Raw genomic sequence first — 20449 nt, forward strand, 5'->3', positions numbered from 1 at the left:
GGGAAAGTAGGTACTTAAACTTTTAATTGTTCTGAGAGAGAATTCAAAGAGCACCCAGAGTCTCCAGGTTCTCAGCTCTTCTGCTAGAACCACCTCACACTTGGGACTTGTTCACCCAGAGTCCTTTCGTGCTTTAGCATTTTTAGTTTGTATGCATGTACCTTGCATATGGGAATGATTATGGCATTCCCTGAAGTAGAGTGGATTTTGAGATGATATGCATTTCCCCTTCTCACCTCCCAGAGCAAAGATTTCTATTTCTGCTTTAGTGTCTCTATAGTGGCAATATACCACGTCTTGGCATGATGTCCAACATTTCATGGATACTTTAGATTCCAAAGATCAATTGGACATTATCTGTGCACTCTCACGCAGCTAGTTGTTTGTAGTTTCATTAGAACATTCTGAGTTTTAAGCCATCATTCAGCCTTTACCTTGATAATAAATATATACTATAATAATGTAGCCAGAATTCGAGAGGTATTCTAGATTCTCATCAACTTTAAGGCGAAGAGCAGGGAGTACTGGTGCTTCCTTTTGATCCTGTGCTATTGAACCCAGTACGTTGGATACTGACCCTACATGCTGACGAGTCAGTGTGCATCATGCATCAATATCTGTAGATTGGAAAAAAAAAAAAAAGGCTTCCCTGGTGACTCAGATGGTAAAGAATCTGCCTGCAATGCAGGAAGCCTGGGTTCTATCCCTGGGTTGGGGAGATCCCCTGGAGAATGGAATAGCTACCCACTACGGTATTCTTGCCTGGAGAATTCCATGGACAGAGGAGCCTAGTGGGCTACATTCCATGGGATCGCAAAGAGTTGGATGCTACTGAGTGACAGACACTCACTTTTCACTTTCACTTGGGGATTTTGGAAGCCGCACATTCCTGACTCAAAACAATAGCTAATCACACCTAAGCTCACACAGCTTTCTTTTAGGGGTAAGAGTAAGTTTAGATCAGAAAACACCAGAAATATTCAGAAGTTTCCCTGGTAGCTCAGTCGGTCAAAAATCTGCGTGCAGTCCAGGAGACCCGGGTTCAATCCCTCTGGGTTGGGAAGATCCCCTGAAGCAGGGAATGGCAAACCACTCCAGTATTCTTGCCTGGAAAATCCCATGGACAGAGGAGCCTGGTGTGCTATGGTTCATTGGTCACAAGAGTAGGACATGACTAAATTCACCACCATTCAGAATCTTCTAGTTATTCTCAAATAGATGAGAATACTTCTGTTTTTCACTTAACTGATTTGAAATTGTCAGCTTCTCAAAATAAATGTCATCTGTTCTAATTTGAATTTGAAATCACTTTAAAATAATAGTATACTTAACACAGAAGACCTTCAATTTGAAATTCTTACACTTCATATAGCCTGGTCTGACATAATAAATTTTTTAATATGACAAGAGTAATTTAAATTAATTAGAATTTTGACTTTCAGTTTATTATTAATTGATCAAATGTGTTATGAACATACATAACAAAGTAAGCTGAATATCAGTTGTATCTTTGAAACTTGTAAGCAATTAAATGAATATTAAAATATTGGCCTGTAGCAAGAAAAAACTAGACTTAAAGTGTTTGAAAATTACTTTTTCCTGTTTAAAATTGAGTTAATTTTTTACTTTATTGATCAATATTTTTGATAATACAAGGATGTTTTATTTATTTATAAAAAATAAATATGATTTATTTTTTACCTGTGTGTCTAGATAGTTCCAAAAAATAAGCTTGAACAAATTCCACCACAGCATGACCACAGAGCTTTCATTAAATTCAAATTGCTTATTCCCATTGCTATTTTCAGGAAATTTTGTAAACTCAATCCAAAGCTAATTTATCATTAGTAATAATATTATTGTTATCATTGTTAGTTAGCATCAGGGTTTGCTGATATGTAAAACTAGGCTAAGTGTGAATTTTTTCAACTCTAACGCAGAAACCAAACCATTTTGCCTAAAGTGAAAAATTCCAAATATTCTCCTTTGATTCATGGAGGAGGTGATGCAGGGGTGATATTTAATTTTATGAATGAGGGTGTGTGGGATTGTTGGTGGTTAGGGAGACAAGGTTATAGGGCCCAGTAGATGAAACTAGTAGCATAAGAGTTGTACATGTTTTCTTTCATAATTAGAACAGGCAGCAAGTAGCTGAAATATACGTATGAATATGAGAAATGTATGTGTGGTGTTGAGAATAGAAACAGAGCTCTAAGTAGCTACTTTGAAATGGGAGCACTGGAATGGAAATAGAAACCAGAATGCAGGATATACAATCAGGCCACTCCCCAGCACATTTTAAGGGATTGAATTTAGGGATCACAATAAATAATTTAAAATTAATTGCAACAACATCTAATTTACTTAAGACTATGAGAATTCTTTTTTTTTTTTTGTAGTGTTATTAGAGTGTAGTTGATTTAACATATTGCATTAGTTTCAGGTGTGCAGCTTAGTGGTTCAGTTCACATTTACATACTCTGACTCTCTTTCAGACTCTTTTCCTATATGTTATTACAGAACACTGAATAGAGTTCAATGTACTACACAGTGGGTACTTGTTGGTTTATCTATTTTACATGTAATAGTGCATATATTTATCCCTCCTTTCCATGTTTCCTCTTTGGTAACCCTAAGTTTGCTTTTGAAATCTGAGAGTCTTCTTTAGTTCTGTAAATAGGTTTCTTTATATCATTTTAAAAAATTAGATTCCTCATATGACTGATATCATATGATTGTCTTTCTTTGATATACTTCACTTCAGGTGATAATCTCTGAGTCCATCCATATTGCTGCAGATGGCATTATTTTGTTCTTTTTTAAAACTAATATTCCATTTTATATATGTACTGCATCTTCTTTATCCATTCCTCTGTTGATGGACATTTAGGTTGCTTCCATATTTTGGCTATTGTAAATAGTGCTGCAATGAAGATTGGGGTGCATGTATCTTTTCTAATTATGGTTTTCTCTGGAGCTGACTGTGGCTCAGATCATGAACCCCGGGTATTGCCAAATTCAGACTTCAATTGAAGAAAGTAGGGAAAACCACTAGACCATTCAGGTATGACCTAAATCAAATCCCTTATGATTATACAGTGGAAGTGAGAAATACATTTAAAGGACTAGATCTGATAGACAGAGTGCCTGATGAACTATGGACGGAGGTTCGTGACACTGTACAGGAGACAGGGATTAAGAACATCCCCATGGAAAAGAAATGCAAAAAAGCAAAATGGTTGTCTGAGGCGGCCTTGCAAATAGCTGTGAAAAGAAGAGAAGTGAAAAGCAAAGGAGAAAAGGAAAGATATTCCCATTTGAATGCAGAGTTCCAAAGAATAGCAAGGAGAGATGAAAAAATCTTCCTCAGCGATTAATACAAAGAAATAGAGGAAAACAACAGAATGGGAAAGACTAGAGATCTCTTCAAGAAAATTAGAGATACCAAGGGAACATTTCATGCAAAGATGGGCTCAATAAAGGACAGAAATGGTATGGACCTAACAGAAGCAGAAGATATTAAGAAGAGGTGGCAAGAATACACAGAAGAACTGTACAGAAAAGATCACAATACAGATAATCATGATGGTGTGATCACTCACCTAGAGCCAGACATCCTGGAATGTGAAGTCAAGTGGGCCTTAGAAAGCATCACTGTGAACAAAGCTAGTGGAGGTGATGGAATTCCAGTTGTGCTATTTCAAATCCTGAAAGATGATGCTATGAACATGCTGCACTCAGTATGCCAGCAAATTTGGAAAACTCAGCAGTGGCCACAGGACTGGAAAAGGTCAATTTTCATTCCAGTCCCAAAGAAAGGCAATGCCAAAGAATGCTCAAACTACTGCACAATTGCACTCATTGCACACGCTAATAAAGTAATGCTCAAAATTCTCCAAGCCAGGCTTCAGCAGTACGTGAACTGTGAACTTCCAGATGTTCAAGCTGGTTTTAGAAAAGGCAGAGGAACAAGAGATCAAATTGCCAACATCCGCTGGATCATCAAAAAACCAAGAGAGTTCCAGAAAAACATCAATTTCTGCTTTGTTGACTATGCCAAAGCCTTTGACTGTGTGGATCACAATAAACTGTGGAAAATTCTGAAAGAGATGGGAATACCAGACCACCTGACCTCCTTCTTGAGAAACCTGTATGCAGGTCAGGAAGCAACAGTTAGAACTGGAAATGGAACAACAGACTGGTTCCAAATAGGAAAAGGAGTAGGTCAAAGCTGTATATTGTCACCCTGCTTATTTAACTTAAATGCAGAGCACAACATGAGAAATGCTGTGCTGGGAGAAGCACAAGCTGGAATCAAGATTGCCGGGACAAATATCAATAACCTCAGATATGCAGATGACACCCCTTATGGCAGAAAGTGAAGAAGACCTAAAGAGCCTCTTGATGAAAGTGAAAGAGGAGGATGAAAAAGTTGGCTTAAACCTCAACATTCAGAAAATGAAGATCATGGCATCCGGTCCCACCACTTCATGGCAAATAGATGGGGAAACAGTGGAAACAGTGTCAGACTTTATTTTGGGGGGCTCCAAAATCACTGCAGATGGTGATTGCAGCCATGAAATTAAAAGATGCTTACTCATTGGAAGGAAAACTATGATCAACCTAGATAGCATATTTAAAAGCAGAGACATTACTTTGCCAACAAAGGTCCATCTAGTCAAGTCTATAGTTTTTCTAGTAGTCATGTATGGATGTAAGAGTTTGATGGTGAAGAAAGCTGAGCGCAGAAGAATTGATGCTTTTGAACTGTGGTGTTGGAGAAGACTCTTGAGAGTCCCTTGGACTGCAAGGATATCCAACCAGTCCATTCTAAGCGAGATCAGTCCTGGGTGTTCATTGGAAGGACTGCTGCTGAAACTGAAACTCCAATCCTTTGGCCACCTCATGTGAAGAGTTGACTCAACCCTAATGCTGGGAAGGATTGAGGGCAGGAGGAGAAGGGGATGACTGAGGATGAGATGGCTGGATGGCATCACCGACTCAATGGACATGGGTTTGGGTAGACTCTAGGAGTTGGTGATGGACAGGGAGGCCTGGCATGCTGTGATTCATGGGGTCACAAAGAGTCGGACATGACTAAGAGACTAACTGAACTGAACTGAACTGGATACATGCCCAGCAGTGGAATTGCAGGATCATATGATAGTTTTATTTTTAGCTTTTTAATGAACCTCCATACTGTTCTCTATAATGGTTGTACCAATTTACATTTTCAGCAACAATGTAGAAATGTTTCCTTTTCTCCACACCCTTTCCAACATTTATTGTTTGTAGACTTTTTGATGGTGGCCATTCTGACCTGTGTGATGTGATAACTCACTGAAGTTTTGATTTACATTTTTCTGATGATTGGTGATGTTAAGCATCTTTTCATCTATTTTTAGCCATTTGTATGTCGTCTTTGTAGAAATGTCTATTTACATCTTCTGCCCATTTTTTGGTTGGGCTATTTGCTTTATTTGACATAGAGCTCCATGTGTTGTTTGTATGTTTTGGAGATTAGCCCTTGTCAGTCACTTTGTTTGCAGATATTTTTTCCCATTCTAAGTTGTCTTTTCATTTCATTTATGCTTTCCTTAGCTGTGCAAAGGCTTTTAAGTTTGATTAGGTCCCATTTGTTTACATTTGTTTTTATTTTTGTTACTCTGAGAGGTGGATCCAAAAAGATGTGGCTGAGGTTTATGTCAAAGAATGTTCTGGTTTGTTTTTCCTCTAAGAGTTTTATAGTGTCCAGACTTACATTTAAGTAGTTGATCCATTTTGAGTTTATTTTTGTACATGATCTTAGAGAATGTTCTAATTTCATTCTTTTACATGCAGCTGTCTAGTTTTCCTAGCACCAGTTATTGAAGAATCTGTCTTTTCTCCATTGTATATTCTTGCCTCATTTGTCATTAGTTGACCATAGGTGCATGGATTTATTTCTGGTCTTTCTATCCTGTTCCATTGATCTGTGTATCTTTTTTTTGTGCCAGTGCCATACTCTTTTGACTACTGTTGGTTTGTAGTGTAGTCTGAAGTGAGCCTGATACCTCCATTTCCTTTTTCCTTTCTCAGGATTGCTTTGGCTATTTGGGGTCTTTAAAAATGTTTTTGTTCTAATTCTGTGAAAAGTGCCATTGGCAATTTGATAGGCATTGCATTGTATCTGTAATTTCCTTGGGTTGTATAGTCATTTTGACAATATTGATTGTCAAGAAATAGTACATTTCAAACCAAGAAGTAGTACATCTTTTCATCTCTTTGCATCATCTTTGATTTCTTAAGACTATGAAGGATGCCTTATGAGAGACATCATCATATTTCCTTAGCTTAGGGCTGACTAGTTTAATCCCTCAGTCTCCCGTGTTATCACAAGCCAGTTCTCTCTGTCTTGGCCAAATATTAGATAAATTGGTGTCACATCCCAGAAAGCTCTGACAAATATTTATTTATAGAAAAATAACCCACCATTTTTTTTTTTTGGACCATACCTCACCATATGTGGGATCTTGGTTCCCCTATCAGGGATCAAACCTGCACTCCTGGCAATGGAAGTGTGGAGTCTTAATCACTGGACCACTAGAGTAGCTCCTTATAAAGAAAATACAGAAGCTTAAAACTGTTGATAACAATCATCCTCAACCAGGTTAATTTGTGGCTGAGCCCTACTTCAAGAAAATGGGCCATCTTGTAGAAACAGAAGCAATATGTGATAAATTGTGAAGTTTGGACCATTAGTCCATTCTTCATCTCTATAGGAGCCATTTGAAAATAGTTCTGGAAATCTAAGTTTTAAAAAAGTAAAGCAAATGGATTAGCATCCTATTAAGATATCTGCCTGCAGTACAGGAGACACATATTCAGTCGCTGGGTCAGGAAGATTCCCCTGAAGGAGGAAATGGCAACCCGCTACAGTATTCTTATCTGGGAAATCCCATGGACAGAGAAGCCTGGTGGGGTACAGTCTATAAAGTTGCAAAGAGTTGGAACAACTGAGTGAGCATGCACACACATGGAAAATATGCTGAATCTCACAAATGAGAGAGAGGCAACAAATGAGGCCCAAAGACCACATACCATATGATTCTATTTACATAAAATTAAAAAAATTATAAAGCAAAACTATCTGGTCTAGGTAGAATTGTATATAGTGGATATTCTTTGAGCAGTAAGTCCAAACAGGAAGGAGCATATAAGAACTTTGGGCTCCTGAAAATGTTATATGGGTGTGCACAGTTTATTAAAAATGTATCAAGTCATATACTTGTGATAAGTGCATTTATCTGTAAGTCTACTGTAGTTCAGTAAATTAAGATAAATAAATTCAAAAAGATATAAGAAAGCTAGAATGAATTAAATAAACTTCTTGTTCTTTTTTTGGATTAAAGTTGTGTAGCTGCAGAGTAAGAGAGTTATTTTGCTAGCATTTATGAATGTATCCATTTTTATTTCAGAGGATATAGTAATCTAATGTTTAGCACTGACTAGCATGGAAAGGTAGTCAAAATTCACTGCAGAACATTTTCAAGGAATGCCTTTGATAGTCTGTGTTGTAATGTACAGGATAAACCCTAGTAAAGTCCTTTGAAGGCTACTAAATGTTGGACTCACTGCTGGAACACTTAACTTCTTTGACCTTTACTGAAGTCATGCCAGGAGCTCTACAGAGTACTGTGTTGTTTCCTGAAACACACTGTCACATGGGACCTAGAAATTCAATCAGAAATCTGTCTTTTTGCCCATAGGTTCTGGTGTGGCTTAATTAAACTAGAAAAACAAAAATTAATAGAAATTCTTACTTTTTGATGCTGGTTAAATATCTGTGTAAGATGTAAAAACCAAAAGTCAAAATATTCAGAATATGTTTTCTAATTCCTTTTGTTATTGAAGCAAAGAGTTTCAAGTTATGTAAAATTCTAGATATTAACTTGTCCATTGAACCTTAGGTGGCTATGTATTAACATTTTGCAATTTTTTAGGCATTTTCTATACCTAATGTATCTTTAGAATATCATATATATTTGTTCAAGGGAAAATATTCTAAAACTTGAGCAATATAATTGTCAAAGCCTCAATATATCAGAATTTAAATCCTTTAGCCTCTCAGGTTTAATGTGCTTTTAAATACAATTTAAAATTCATGCTTGGTGTCACCTTAGGATAAGTAAAACTCATCTCTCTTCAACTTGGACAGGTCAGTTGTACAGATGTGTGTGACTGTTTGTGACCCCATGGATTGCAGATTGCCAGGCTTCTGTGTCCTTCGCCATCTCCCAGAGCTTGCTTAAATGCATATCCATTGAGTCGGTGATGCCATCCAACCATCTCATCCTCTGTTGTCCCCTTCTCCTCCTGCCTTCAATCTTTCCCAGCATCAGGGTCTTTTCTAATGAGTCAGCTCTTTGCATCAGGTGGCCAAAGTACTGATCTTTTATATATCAGGCGTGTGTGTTTGTGTTTAGCTGCTCAGTCATGTCTGACTCTTTGTGACCCCATGGACTCAGAGTAACCCGCCAGACTCCTCTGTCCATGGGATTCTCCAGGCAAGAATCCTGGAGAGGATTGTCATGCCCTCCTCCAGGGTATCTTCCAGACCCTGGGATTGATCCCATGTCTCTTATGTCTCTTGCATTGACAGGCAGGTTCTTTACCACTAGTGCCACCTGGGAAATTCTATATATCAGGCAGTAAGTGAAATCCTTTACATAATTTAATCTACTTGTTACTCAGAAAACTCTAGTAATAACTGAGGCTTACTAAGATCATGTAGTTTATCCAGAGTAATGCTACTGATAAAAATCAAGTTGGAGATCAAAAGTCAGGCAGTTTAAATCCAGAGGACTTGTTTTTAACAGAAAAAGGCAATGAGTGTTGCTCCTAACTGTAGCGCACAGTTGACCCTTGGGCAATGCAGGTTTGAACTGCACCAGTTCACTCATATACCAATTTTTTTTTCCAGAAACATACAACTGGCTCTCTGTATTCACAGGTTTCTGAATCTGCAGATACAGCCACTGCAAATTGAAGTTTCTGGGGGTTCCTTAATCCTTGCATGCTGAACTGTGCGTTTGAAGGGTACTCTATGGGATTTGAGCATCCATGGATTTTGGTATCCATGGCAGGTGCTGGGACCAATCCACTGTGGATACTGAGGGACAACAGTGTATGTGTTTCTGTTGTAATATAATATACAGGCAGTATAATACAATAAATAACATTGCATATGTACATGTACACATATACATATTTGTATATATTTTGTATTATAAATTCATCTGTATGTTATACATTATAAACAATGTCTACCTTTTTCCCAGTAATAGAGAATCTTTTTATGTCTGATTTTATTTCAGGCCATAGATGATACATCAAAATATACAGAGATTGTTATAGACTTCTTTATCCGATTAATAAAATTAAATAAAGTAAAAATGAAACTATGCATGACAAGTAGACACTTCTCGGTCACTTCAAAATGTAAAAAAGTGAAAACCAAAAACAAACCAAAAAGGCTATTGTTCTCCATAATTTTGTGGACAAATTATTAATCAGTTGAGTCACATTTTGGGAATCAAGACTTTTAGAATACAGTATATCTCCAGCAGGAACTACTGAAACATTCTCATCAGAGTTAAAATCTAAAACACAAATAATTTTCTCTAAATTAAAAAAAAAAAAAACATTTAACTCAAGATAGAATGGAAACAGCAGGACAAACTAGAGCAAATAGAAGAAGAATTTAATAAAGATCAAGGAGAAAATTAATTAACTGTAAATCAAAATACATCACAATGACTCATTGTTTAGAGAGACTAGGCTATGAAGCAAGAAAATGGGAGAAAAGATAGAAGATTAAGTCAGTCTAGAGAAATTTTTAAATATATCTGAAAATAACATGTAATAAAATTAATAATAACAATAAAATGAATTGCTTCCAGAAAAATATAAATTTACGTATATTTTAAAGTGCTGAAAGCTTAGGCTATCTAATATTGCCCCTAGTTTAAAAAGTATCCTAGAGTTTATAAGTAATGCAATGTGTAAAAAAAGATAGGTAAGTATTGAAAAATGTATAAAATTATATTATGCATGTATTATTGTCTACCAGGATAATTTAAACAAATCAATTGAAAATCTGTCCAATTCAATAAGAGGATTCTGTAGACGTCTAGTTAAAATACTAAATATTCAGATGGGCTCGGGATAGGGGTTGGCCTGGCACTTTTACATAACCACAAAAATGGTTCTATCTATCAGCGCTCCCATAGAGTTAGTCTAGTTACCAAATATGGATGATATTCTATTCTGTGAGTCAGAATTAAATGACACCTTGATCCACTTGAGCCATTAAATACTCCCTGTTGTACAGTTACAACCAGGTCTGCAGAACAAACCAGACCATTTTTATTGTGAATATTAATGAGAAAATATTTTTCTTCATGTTGTTTATTCTTTGCATTAAGTGTAAAGATGATTAATACTTTAATAAAAGTAATAAAATCAGTTCAGTTTTGAATCGCTCAGTCATGTCTGACCTTTGTAACCCCATGGACTGCAGCATGCCAGGCTTCCCTTCCATCACCAACTCCTGGAGCTTACTCAGACTCATGTCCATTGAGCAGGTGATGCCATCCAGCCATTTCAGCTTCTGATGTCCCCTTCTCTTCAGCCTTTAATCTTTCCCAGCATCAGGGTATTTTCCAATGAGTCAGTTCTTCACATCAGGTGGCCAACATATTGGAGTTTCAGCTTCAACTTCAGTCCTTCCAATGAATATTCAGGGTTGATTTCCTTTAGGATTGACTGGTTTGATCTCCTTGCAGTCCAAGGGACTCTCAAGAGTCTTCTCCAACACCACAGTTCAAAAGCATGAATTCTTTGGCGCTCAGCTTTCTTTATAGTACAACTCTCACATCCATACATGACTACTGGAAAAGCCACAGTTTTGACTAAATGGACCTTTGTTGGCGAAGTAATAGCTCTGCTTTTTAATATGCTGTCTAGTTTGGTCATGCTTTTCTTCCAAGGACTAAGCGTCTTTTAATATCATGACTGCAGTCATCATTTGCAGTGATTTTGGAGAACAGGAAAATAAAGTCTGTCACTGTTTCCATTGTTTTCCAATCTATTTGCCATGAAGTGATGGGACTGGATGCCATGATCTGAGTTTTTTGAATGTTTAGTTTTAAACCAGGTTTTTCACTCTCCTCTTTCACTTTCATCAAGAGGTTCTTCAGTTCCTCTTTGCTTTCTACCATAAGGGTGGTGTCATCTGCATATCTGAGGTTATTGATATTTCTTCCTGCAGTCTTGATTCCAGCTTGTGCTTTATCCAGCCCAGCGTTTCTCATGATATACTCTGCGTATAAGTTAAATAAGCAGGGTGACAATATACAACCTTGATGGACTCCTTTTCCTATTTGGAATCAGTCTGTTCCATGTCCAGTTCTAACTGTTACTTCCTGACCTGCATACAGGTTTCTCAGGAGGCAGGTAAGGTGGCCTGGTATTCTCATCTCTTTAAGAATTTTCCACAGTTTATTGTGATCCACACAGTTACAGGCTTTGGTGTAGTCAATAAAGCAGAAATACATGTTTTTCTGGAACTCTCTTGCTTTTTCTATGATCCAGAGGATGTTGGCAATTTGATCTCTGGTTTCTCTGTCTTTTCTAAATCCAGCTCGAACATCTCAAAAGTTCTCAGTGTATGTACTCTTGAAGCCTTGCTTGGAGAATTTTGAGCATTACTTTATTAGCATGTGAGATGAGTGCAGTTGTGCAGTAGTTTGAACGTTCTTTAGCATTGCCTTTCTTTGGGGTTGGAATGAAAGCTGATGTTTTCCAGTGCTGTGGCCACTGATGAGTTTTACAAATTTGCTGGCATATTGAGTGCAGCACTTTCACAGCATCATCTTTTAGGAATTGAAATAGTTCAACTGGAATTCCGTCACCTCTACTAGTTTTGTTAGTTGTGATGCTTCCTAAGGCCCACTTGACTTCGCACTCCAGGATGTTTGTCTCTAGGTGAGTGATCACACCATTGTGATTATCTGGGTCATGAAGATCTTTTTTGCATATTTCTTCTGTGTATTCTTGCCACCTCTTCTTAATATCTTCTGATACTGTTATGGCCATACCATTTCTGTCCTTAATTGTGCCCATCTTTGCATGAAATGTTCCCTTAATATCTCCAATTTTCTAAAACAGATCTGTAGTCTTTCCCATTCTGTTTTCTTCTCTTTCTTTGCATTGACCACTGAGAAAGTCTTTCTTATCTTTCCTTGTATTCTTTGGAACTCTGCATTCAAATGGGTATATCTTTCCTTTTGTCCTTTACCTTTAGCTTCTCTTCTTTTCTCAGGTATTTGTAAGGCCTCCTCAGACAACCATTTTGCATTTTTGCATTTCTTTTCTTGGGGATGGTCTTGATCCCTGCCTCCTGTACAGTTTCATGAAGCTCCATCCATAATTCTTCAGGCACTCTGTCTATCAGATATAATCCCTTGAATCTATTTGTCACGTCCACTGTACAATCATAAGGGATTTAATTTAGGTCACATCTGAATGCTCTAGTGTTGGGGTCCAGCCCCAGCAGGATCCAGGGGTACCCTCAGGATGAATGGCGTCGGCGAGTGAGAGAAAGAGAGAGAAAGAGAAAGAGACCAGACTGGAGTGTGCAGCAGGGTCTGGCAGCGTTTTATTTTTCACCATAGCTTTTATACCCTAAGCTAGTACATTTCTAAGGGGAGGTGAAAGATAAGCATACAAATTTTACTTTAACATTACGTCAGTTTTGTCCTTCACGAAACCAGGGTGTTTTCTGCATACTTCTTTGCTCATGAGAGTCTTCTTTCATAGTGGATCTTTGTACATTATCTTCTGGCCTTGGGGCCTATTAACATTTTATGATCTAGGTGAAGGCAAAACTGTTTTCCCTAGTCTATTCTTTATTGTTCTATTTTGCCTTGAGTTTAGCAGAAAACAGAAAAGTTGCAGTCTCATGGTACAGCAGGTTGCAACATAGTAGAAATACAATCCTGTTAACACAGATGTCAGCCTGTTTTGCAAAAGTTCTCAGGTATTTATCTAAAAAGTTTAGCACACAAAGACTCTGTGACTCTGATGAGGCAGCCTCTGTTTTAGCACTCTTGATTAAAATTAGCAATTATCTTATTGTTTCCACACTAGGGCTAAACTCTTATTTTTCTAAATCCTTAACTATATTAACAATAGTTTTTATTGCACAACCTCAGCACATTAACAGCAATCAAACGTTGATCCAATAACCACTTTTAGAATAACATTTTTTGTGTTCTCTAATAGGGCTTCCTCGCCCCCCGAAGGGCTCTGTGCCTATCAGGGCCTTTTGTGATCAGGTTCTTTATGCTGTTTATGATTAAGGTGTTGTGAGCAGTCACGTGCATTGGTACGCATCTGCCAAACAAGCCAGAGTGCCAGCAAATGGGGTTTTACTTGAAACATTTCCTTCATTCCTGGCCCCTTCACAGGGAACCAGCGTCCAGGAGATTTATTACTTAGGGTTCTATGCTGGTCTTTATTTAGTGAAAGAGGAGCAGGAGAGCTCTCGGCAGGCAACGCAAAGATCCGCAACAGGACAAACAAGGACAACAGCAAGAGGGGGAGGCTACAGGGTGGGGTAGAGGCCGGGGTCAACCTGGAGGGTCCCTTGTAGCCTGAACAGCCTTGCGTTTCAGGTCTTCTCCTCATGACCTTGTCATGGGTGGGATCTCCCATAATGGCTCCTGACAGTCTAGAAGTTTTCCCTACTTTCTTCAATTAAAGCCTGAATTTGGCAATAAGGAGGTCATGATCTGAGCCACAGTCAGCTCCCGGTCTTGTTTTTGCTGACTGTGTAGAGCTTCTCCATCTTTGGCTGTAAAGAATATAATTAATCTGATTTCGGTATTGACCATCTGGTGATGTCCATGTGTAGAGTCATATCTTGTTTTTTGGGAGAGGGTGTGTCCTATGACCCATGTGTTCTTTTGGCAAAGCTGTTGGTTTTTGCTCTGCTTCATTTTGTAGTTTCAAAGCCAAACTTGCCAATTACTTCAAGTAACTCTTGACCTCCTACTTTTGCATTCTAGTCCCCTATGATGAAAATGATATCTTTTTTTGGTGTTAGTTCTAGAACATCTTGTAGGTCATCATAGAACCATTCAACATCAGCTTCTTCAGCATTAGTGGTTGGGGCATAGACTTGGATTACCATGATATTGAATGGTTTGCCTTGGAAATGAACAGAGATCATTCTTGATCTTGTCATTTTTGAGATTGCATCCAAGTACTGCATTTCAGACTCTTTTGTTGTCTGTGAGGTCACTCCATTTCTTCTAAGGGATTCTTGCCCACAGTAGTAGATATAATGGTCATCTGAGTTAAAATGGACTGTATACAGAAGCTCTATGCAGTCATTTTTAGTTCACTGATTCCTAACATATTGATGTTCACTCTTGCCATCTCCTGTTTGACCACATCCAATTATCCTTGATTCATCGACCTAACATTCCCGGTTCCTATGCCATATTGTTCTTTACAGTATTGGACTTTACTTCCATCACCAGTCACATCCACAACTGGGCTTATTTTCATTTTGGCTCTGTCTTTTCATTCTTTCTGGAGTTATGTCTCCATTCTTCTCCAGTAGCATATTGGGTACCTACTGACCTGGGGATGCATCTTTCAGTGTCATATCATTTTGCCTTTTCATACTGTTCATGGGGTTCGGAAGGCAAGAATACTGAAGTGGTTTGCCATTCCCTTCTCCAATGGACCACGTTTTATCAGAACTCTCCACCATGATGCATCCATCTTGGGTGGCCCTACAGGGCATGACTCATAGTTTCATTGAATAAGACAAGGCTGTGATCCATGTGATCAGTTTGGTTAGTTTTCTACGATTGTGGCTTTCATTCTGTCTGCCCTCTGATGAATGGAGAAGGAAATGGCAACCCACTCCAGTACTCTTGCCTGGAAAATCCCATGAATGGAGGAGCCTGGTAGGCTGCAGTCCATGGGGTCACTAAGAGTCGGACACGACTGAGCGACTTCACTTTCACGTTTCACTGTCAAGCACTGGAGAAGGAAATGACAACCCACTCCAGTGTTCTTGCCTGGAGAATCCCAGGGACAGGGAAGCCTGGTGGGCTGCCATCTGTGGGGTCACACAGAGTCGGACAGGACTGAAGCGACTTAGCAGCAGCAGCCCTCTGATGAATAAGGTTCAGAGGTTTATGGAAGCTTCCTGATGGGAGAGACTAACTAACTGTGGGGGAAACTGGGTCTTGTTCTGATGGGCAGGGCCACGCTCAGTAAATGTTCATGGCATAGAAAAGACTACAGTAACAAATTAGTGGGTACTTAAGATTTGAAAAGAGGATGTTTTCAGCATAACAATTAGAAAAGAGGGAGAAAGTGTTTCTGAAGGTAAATCAGTGTATGCAGAGAAGCACAATATGAGAGTGCTTGCTCAGGATTAAATTCTTTCTGTAACTGGAGTTCATCATACCGATAGTGAGAGCCAAGGCTGCAGATGTAGATGAGGTCTCATTTAAGAAGGGTTTTGCTAATTCTAAGAAAATAGATATTAAATATACAGATGAATGGATGTGAGGGTTGTAGGTATACATGGTGTAAGAACAGAACTTTAAGTGCTCAATTTTGCTTATTCTACCAGCCACTTACGTTGCACCAACCTCTAACAGAATTGTCACTATTAGTTTTTAAATAATGTACTTCATTTCGTCTTGAACAGATACTCTCTAAGGAGCAGAATATATTCCTATCCTTTCACCAATAACATGAGGCTGCCTTGAAACATATACTAGAAATTTACTGAGTTTAGATTAGGAATAAAACCTTGCATTTATTAGTACATGAAAAGAGAGAAAAATAAAATTGCATTCATCTATTAGTTCTTAAGATGAAGAATTAATCTTAAATCATTTTTACATTCTTTTATTAAAGCTAGAATATTATAATAGCTCTAATTTTGTATCTTTTTATGAGTACACAGCAATTGCTGAATTTTTCTTCTAAAATTTTTTTCTTCTAAAACACAGGATAGAGGTGCCTGCAACTTTTGCCCTTCAAATATCTTAATGGACGTAAAGGGGGAAAAATCACTTTTATGTGGACAGAGATGCTTTTAGACTTTAGAATACATAAATCACACTGAATATACAAACTGAATTTCTTGATAGAGATTTTATTTGTGTTATTATTTGTCAGTAAGTATGGAATTTATGAATAATTAAATTAGTCTCAAAATAAACGAGATGAGTTTCTTTCACTTGATTATTAATTATAGGAATTAACTTTGAACCCTTGGCCCAGCTGCTGATTTGCTCAGACTGAAAAGTACAAAGTGAAGACCCTGCTGTGTGGGTAAACTGATGACTCACTTTTAATATCAGGTTGAGCCAGGAACTCCACTCTGCCAAGTTAACTCCTCAGGGAGTCCCACTTCAACCCACTCACATTTCCTAATAACAGCAATCTCTTCCAGCAGAGCTGAAATAAACTGAGCTTCTCTTTGGCATTTTGATTTGTAAATGGAGGAACGTGTAAAAAAATGAATTTCAGTGGTTTCTAGGATAACAGTTTAAAATAAAAAGAACACTTATACAGTGACAATGGCATGCAGTTGTGTCCTAAAGAAAATTAAAAAGGTTCACTTTTAGCACACGTTTTGTCTCCATTTTAATTACAAAATTATTCCACCTGCAGAACCAGAGGATAATTTTGCTGTTATTTATAATAGGAAGATGGTAGTAGGGAGGAAGGGTATTTATAAATTTATGCTTGTAAAAATAAGAGTTTGAAAGAAGTTTAATTTATAAACCTGGGGCCAAAGAAGTTTCATGTGATATAGGCCATGCATTTCTGTGTTTTGACGTTGGGATTTAAACTATCACATTGGTTAGGATTTTTATGACTCCTTTAGACATGTTTATTTGAAATCTCTCTGGCTTTGCTTGGTGAACTCTAGACGGGAAAAAATAACCTGAGGACACACACTCACCTCTGGCAGATTTGTTTCCCATTTTTCTCCTTTTAGAACTCAGGCTCTGTCACTATTGCCACCCAGATCAAAAGCCCCATGTTTATTGTCCTGGCCACATGATGGAAAATATATCTCTGGGTAAGCCTTGCCTTAGATTTCCTGCCTGGAAAGACAAAATGTTTTCTGTTCAGACACAAAGGTTGTTCTTAAAGAAGCTTGTGTTCGCCTATGAAACTGCACGGCCACAGTGATGGCAAATCCAGCAGCATTTTGAAATGGTAACAAATCACTGTTTGGGTTTTGTTACTTTAATGTTCACCTCCCTTCCCTTCGGCAATAGCACTGGAGTCCTTTGTAAAAGCCATTCTAACTACTTCCCTGCACATTGCTCTTCCTCAGGCTGAAAGAGGCAGTTGGGAGTACAAAGGACTGGTAATTTGAAATGCTTTAAGGAGACTGGAGAGGTGAGCCACAGATCAATCATGCTTCCTAAATTCCAGAGTGGTGCCTTCGTGATACTGCAGGAATATGTTCAAGGAGTTAAATAAGCAGTCATTTAATTGACTAGATCTAAGCTCCAAAATCACTGCAGATGGTGACTGCAGCCATGAAATTAAAAGACGCTTACTCCTTGGAAGGAAAGTTATGACCAACCTACATAGCACATTAAAAAGCAGAGACATTACTTTGCCAACAAAGGTCCATCTGGTCAAGGCTATGGTTTTTCCAGTGGTCATGTATGGATGTGAGAGTTGACTGTGAAGAAAGCTGAGCGCCGAGGAATTGATGCTTTTGAACTGTGGTGTTGGAGAAGACTCTTGAGAGTCTCTTGGACTGCAAGGAGATCCAACCAGTCCATCCTAAAGGAGATCAGTCCTGGATGTTCATTGGAAGGACTGATGCTGAAGCTGAAACTCCAGTACTTTGGCCACCTCATGTGAAGAGTTGACTCATTGGAAAAGACCCTGATGCTGGGAGGGATTGGGGGCAGGAGGAGAAGGGGAAGACAGAGGATGAGATGGCTGGATGGCATCACCGACTCGATGGACATGGGTTTGAGTAAACTCCGGGAGTTGGTGATGGACAGGGAGGCCTGGCGTGCTGCGATTCATGGGGTCGCAAAGAGTCGGACATGACTGAGAGTCTGAACTGAACTGAAGACTAGTGCAACACCAAGGGACACAGGCTTACTCAGTAGCAAGATTTCACTGACCGTGGTGAGAGCAGCCCTGTCTGGTGGTCTATGCACCGCCTATAGATATGCTCTGTTACAGTACAGAATTGTTGACTTTTCCTAATCATAAATCCTGTTTTCAGACCTGAACTTATGATGATTCTCTCTTCTGCTTTGTGGAGGAGAGTATTAGAAAGAAGGAAAAGAAGAAGGGGAAAGAGAAAGGAGGGGGATAAGAGGAAGTAAGAAAAAGAGAAGAAACAGAAGTAACTAAAATAGACTGCATGATAAACAACTGTGTGTATCAAGACATGTACATTCAAATACGACATAGAATATGACAGAATGTAGTCCAGAATATCAATCATGTCGATAAATACATGCAGGTTAACAAATCTATTAAGAGACAAGAGGTCTTATACTGTCCAAGAATCAGCATTTAATACGATGCTTATGTGAGAGACACATATAAAAAGCAATTAGAAAGAAACTGAGAGGAAAGTAATACAGTAGACAAATTCAAATAAAATAAAGTAGAGTTCATGAAATTAATAACTGATTGTGTCAATGAGAAATAGAATTAAAAGACGCAAAGGACATTTTTTAATGCTTGGCCACAATTCAAAATGAAGAGGAAGTATATAGGTATACTTATAAACCTAACATTTATATATGTATATATATGTGTGTGTGTGATATATACACATATATAAAACAATAACCTAACAAATTTTGTAAAGCAAAAGCAACAGATGATATTTGGAGAGATAGATACATTAACAAAGGAGGATTTTAACATAAGTCACTCCTTCAAAGGTAGATGGAGTACAGAAAAAAAGTTATTGAAGACCTAAATCCCAAAGTCAGTACGATGATTCTGATAAATACACATACTGAACCCATTAATGAGAATACATCTTATTCTCACAAAATTGAAAAAGTAGAAATAACACAAAGAGCTTTTTTGACTGTAGAACAATGTAAAATAAGGAATATCACTTGCCATCCAGTTCTATGAAGAATGTCATTGGCTGCTGCACTCTGACCTACAGGACACCCTGAAAGGAATTCAGGGCAAACGACAGAATGAGACACTCTGTGCTTTGGGAAAATAAGCCCTTAGGTAGTTATACTTTAGGAAGAATTGTAGTGAACCTGGATTCTTGCATCTTCCCATACACAGAAAAACACTAAAATAATTAACTTTAACTGGGATATCTGATCCTCATGGCTAGCAGTAATCTTTTACTGAAATGTACACTTGAGTGCTTATATCCCCAGCTGAAATCATAAAAATTCTGGCTTTTCCCCCTACCTCTTCCAAGCAGTTTCTCAGGGCTATCTGAGAGGCTGTCTTCTGGGCTATAGTCCTCAGCTAGTCCCTCTAATAAAACAAATTTACAAATTTACAACACTTATGTTGTATGTTTTTATTTCAGTAAACAGCAATAATCTAGAAATTAATAACAAGATATAAAAAATTTCTCCACTTATATATAGAAAGAAAAACACACTATGTATTCTTAAAGAGCTGTTTCAAAGTCAAAATAAAAAATAAAGGTGATAAAAAAAAATAAAGGTGATAAAAATTGAACATTAGAATTTGGAGGATACAGCTAAAACAATCAGTGAAAATGTTACTACTTGAGATAAATGTATCAGTAAAAAATTATGAAAGAAAGTGAGTAAATTAAACTCTCACTTCAAAATCTAGAAAAACAATGATTAAACAAACCAGAGAAAAGTACAAGTACTTATTTAATAAAGGTGAAAACAAAAATGTACAAATTAGAAAATGAAAAGCCAATAGAAGCAGAAAAATAACAAAATAGGAAAACCATTAATAAAATCAAATAGAAACAAAAAGATGAAAAACCAATTCACAAAATTAACAATCACACAGGAGACATAATCATCAAAAGATTTAATTTAAATACATCTTAAGAGATTGCTTTGTACAACCCAGGTTGAAAATCTAGATAAATTAGTGTTTTTCAGATATGTAAAAAATGTCCATCAACAGATGAATGAATAAAGAAATATATTACTTTCTTCATATATAGAGATGATCATATTATTAATTTTATTAATGTTTTTCCTACTGAGCCACTTTTGAACTTTAAAATCCTATTTGGCTGTGATATTCTGTTTTTTTAGTCATGAAGATATAGCAAGTATTAATTTTAGTCACATAATATAACATCAAAACAAAGTAAAATTTGAAAAAAGAAATACAAATATAAAAA

The sequence above is a fragment of the Cervus elaphus genome, chromosome 18 (assembly GCF_910594005.1).
Source record: "Cervus elaphus chromosome 18, mCerEla1.1, whole genome shotgun sequence".
Classification (NCBI taxonomy): Eukaryota; Metazoa; Chordata; class Mammalia; order Artiodactyla; family Cervidae; genus Cervus; species Cervus elaphus.